Genomic DNA, 4476 nt, shown 5'->3' on the forward strand with positions numbered 1-4476 from the left:
CCTTCCCCATCCATATCGCAAATTGCCTTTTACTGAGTCAGACCATTGGTACATCTAGATCAGAATTTGTTTCTCTGGCTGGCCGCCTCTCTATAGCCTTACCTGAAGAAACCATGAATGGAACTAGCTTCCTGCAATGCATGTGCTCTATCACAGACAGGGCTGTATTAACCCATGGCCAGGCCCCTAGGCTTTCAGGTATTTTGGGTCTCCTCCCATCACTTCAGTCTTTCACTCCACTCCAGCTGACAGCCTGACCCTGGTACAGTAGGAGACTGCAGTACATAGCCCTATATCAATTTTGAGGGTCGCCTGTTGAATTCTATTCACAATTTTTTAATGCTTTTTGTATTGTAGCAACTGTTACCTTGCACAAGCCCAATCTTATCTGATCTTGGAAGCTAAGCAGGGTCAGGCCTGGTTAGTACTTGGATGGGAGACCACCTTGGAATACCAGGTGCTGTAGGCTTATACTATAGTCTTTTAAGACTGAAGGTTGCCAACCAATGCTCTTGTATTACATTTTGTATAACATTCCACAGGCAAGTAGAGAAGTTTATAACAATACACATTTCATAGAAATGGACTAAAATAGGTGGAAGACTATATACGAACTGAAATAAAGCATCTCCCACGTTTTATTACTCTCGCCTGAATATTGGCATTGGGATATGGTCAAAACAGGAACTAGTAAGCAATATGGCATTAAAGCAGTGGTTCTCAAACTGGGGTGTTGTGATACCCCAGCCTGAGGGCACTGGACTCTGCCCCCTTAAGGGGTGGGGCGAAGGCAGAGACACAATCCCCAGGATTGTGCACTTAGCAGTCCCTACAGCAGCCTCCTGAGGGTGCAGGGAGCCCTGTGTGACCCTCTGCAGGGCTCCCCATGCTTCAGAAAGTGAAAGCGGAGCGATTGCGCCCCACTTCTGGTTTGCAATTGCACCCCCAGGAGGCTGCTGCAGGGACTGGTAAATGCATGCTAGCCCCTGCGCCCCCCTTAGTGACGCGATCCTGGGGATCGGGTCACTACCTTCCCCCCGCCCTTGCTGCCTTTCGTACTTACAGCGGTTCTCGAACTCCGTGGAAGTTTGAGAACCGCTGCATTAAATTAATTCTCTCTCTCTCTCTCTCTCTCTCTCTCTCTCTCTCTCTCTATCTCAATCTCAGCATTTCTCAAAGTGTGGGTTGGGACCCACTAGGCGGGTCACGAGTCAATTTCAGGTGGGTCATGTAGCATCTAGCTCAGCTACCATTGAAAATACAGAACTGAAAATTCAGGGTACAGAGCTGCTGGGGAGGGCAGGCTCCTGGTGGGAGAGAATCATGGTGCTTTTCTCTGAAGAGGTGGGAAGATGGGATGCTGGAAAGGGGGGAGGGCTGTATGGTTGGAGAAGGATCCAAGTCTGTTTTCTGTATTGACTTCCAATCTGGAATGTTTGAATTCTGAGCTATGCAAAATAGCAGCACGAGTGCACTGTGTAATGGGACCTTTGGCTGATGGCGGCTTAGGTTTGAAGCCTAAATTGATGATGTCACTTCGAGCCATGATATCACTTCCAGATTAGTGACATCCCTTCTGGTGGGTCATGACAGATTGCCATTCTAAAAAAGTGGGTCTCAGTGCTAAAAAGTTTGAGACCCACTGATTTATCTAAAATGCAAAATGCCAGAGTGCAAAGTGCCTTTAACCATTGGAGCCCTAGGGCGCAGGTAAAAAATAAAGGACAGGCCCCTAGTCCCTGCAGGACCTGTAAACTTCAGTCTATTCAGCCTTATGAATAATCAGCCTTGACCATGGAGTGCTTGTGTTGGCTATTATTGTATTGAAATAGAGAAGAATTTATTTTTAAATGCTGTTTAGTATTGGGTAGAATTTGCCCTGTTTTAACTTGTGGGTAGATATTTTTGACTGCAGGTACGAATGAACTCTAGATAACCAGTTTGATTAAAATTGTAACAGTCTGAAGCTTCTTGCAAAGTTACTGACCTTTACTGGCATTTCATTATTTAAGCATGGAAAATTGCTTTTCTTTCAATTGAAGCATAGCACGATGTTTCTGTTGCTAAGCCAAACTTTACGCATTCTTTGAAAAACAAACATAGTGAGCTACGTGTAATCACAGAAATGCGTGACTAGTTCTGTGTGCTCCAGGGAGATTTGGACTTGTGTTTTTCGCAAAGCAGCTCCCCACGCTGTGTGGCAAATCTCTCTGCAGACTGAGGAAAGTTTAAAAAGCATAACATAAGAAGAGCCCCACTGGATCAGGCCAAAGGCCCATCTATTCCAGCTTCCCATATGTCTCAGTGGCCCACCCAATGCCTAAAGGAGCATTCAAAACAGGACACCTGTATCCTTTTCGCTCTCCCTTATACCTGGCATTCAGAGAGAGGCTAAATCTAAAACCCAGAGATTGCATACTGTCATCATTATATTACCTGTGATGGACTGATCATCCAACACTCTTTTAAAGTCATCTAGACCAGATGCCATCACCACATTCATAGATTTACATGCTACATGAAGAAATATTTCCATTTCTGCCTTCTTAGAACAGCATTTTTTGGTATGGCATGGGTAAAAATCTTGGACTTCAAGATCTGATGAAGCGATAATGGTAGATAAAAGCAGAAGAAAGGAATAATGGGTTTAGTTACTTCTACCTTTCTTCATCCATATGTTGACCATTAGACAACATAATAAATAGTTTAATATTAAACAAAAATTAATGCTACCAACAATTATGACTGAAAGGATGTATTTATTCAGTAAGAGCATTTATTAATCTAAGTAATTGCATGAGATCATCATTTTAGGTCAGGTTTTCTGTGATTTTTAACCCAAAACAAAAAGGATGACTGCTGGTCCTCTGTGAACTAGGAGAGAGAAACAGAAAGTCACTCAGGGACGGTGTAATGCTAAAACATGTTGGTCCTTGAGACAGTATATTAAACACCAAGATGTACATCACTCATGAAAATTCTAGTGCTCATAATGTCCACTGAGAGAAATAAAAAATGTTCCTTGTTCTTTAACTTTTTTAAAAAAAAGCTTTCTAACCTGAACATTGGACAATAACAGTGCAATCCTATGCATGTTTACTTAGAAGCAAGTCCCATTGTATTTAATGGGGTTTACTCCCAAGAAAGTGTCTGTAGGATTGCAGCCTTTGGACCCAATCCTATCCAATTTTCCAGTGCTGGTGCTGTCATGCCAGTGGGGCGTGCTCTGCATCCTGTGGTGGGAAGGCAGTCAGAGGCCTCCTCAAGGTAAAGGAACCTTTGTTTCCTTACCTCGGGGCTGCGTTGTGGCAGCACCCATGCTGGAAAGTTGGGTAGGTCTGGGCTTTTTGTCTGTTGCTAAAAGTATGCACATTGCTGAGGTACACAGAACTGATCTGGAGATAAAATTGAGGAAAAGGAACAACATGGTGAACTAGCACAATTCATCATCACTTGCTAATGAGACCAGGTGGTTCATTTCTAATTAAAGGTGGTGTCCTGCTCAGCTGAGGTGAAGGCCCCAGAATGAGGAAAGGGCAGACATTCAGGTGATCTGAAGGAAGAAGAAGTGTGATTCCTTGTTTTAAGGCCTATCTTATTTGGGCCTTGCACTCTGGAATTCTTGTTCCGGCTGTGTAGGGCACTTTATAGCTGTCACAAAAAAGACAAGGCATTTGGTGAAGCCTGGCCAGTGCCACAAGTGGTGCGTGGCAGAGTCCTCACACTAGTGGAACATGGACACCCACCAGTGTTGGTAAGTTAGTGCAGAGGATTGGAAGAAGAGGGAGGGGACAGAACAGGTTGGGGAGGGGCAGAGATGGGCAGGTATCAATGGCAGTAGCTCACACAAATACCTTAACCCACTTTCTGGCCTCAATCCCTGAATCCGGGTCTACATGGACTTGTGCCAGCTACAGAACTGGTACAGGTCCAAGTAGACCCGGTGGATCAGTGAGGGCTTACCCTGGAGCAAGGGAACAAATGTTCCCTTATGTTGAGGAGATCTCTGGAGGCCAAAACTGCCCTGTGGGACTCAGCGGGTGCCATGTTGGTGCAGCTGCCTTGGTGCGCGGTGAGTTAACTGGATTGGGCTCTGTGGAAGTATCCATGTTTCTATTTGTCCAGTGCCAGCCTGATAATGAGTGTGGTGAAGTAGGTATTGAAGGTGCATAAAAGCAGAAGGCAGTGCATTGGCATGTGGTGCTCCACATCCCAGGAGACACTCTAGTCCACCATTCTTGTCTCCTTTGCACTTCTTTCACTCTCCTCTGCCCTTTTGGTGGAGCAGGAGCAGGAGGATGTACTGGTGGAAGAGCTGGCCTCTGAGAAGGGAGGGGAAAGGAGGGGATGCTTGTGCAGCAGGGTACCATTGAGTATAACAAGCTGCTGCATTGCCTCAGACCAAGGGGAAGGGGACATGAGCTGACCTTGTCTGTTTCGGAACCAGCCAATCCATCTTTCTTAGTTATGTTTACA

The 4476-nt window shown here is 45.2% G+C and overlaps 1 pseudogene; it reads left to right on the forward strand.

Moving 5' to 3' along the window:
- The first annotated feature begins 349 nt into the window (after nt 1-349).
- On the forward strand, nt 350-469 carry LOC136642999 (5S ribosomal RNA; annotated as a pseudogene).
- Nucleotides 470-4476: the final 4007 nt, after the last annotated feature.

The sequence above is a fragment of the Tiliqua scincoides genome, chromosome 2 (genome assembly GCF_035046505.1).
Source record: "Tiliqua scincoides isolate rTilSci1 chromosome 2, rTilSci1.hap2, whole genome shotgun sequence".
In the NCBI taxonomy this organism is placed as follows: domain Eukaryota; kingdom Metazoa; phylum Chordata; class Lepidosauria; order Squamata; family Scincidae; genus Tiliqua; species Tiliqua scincoides.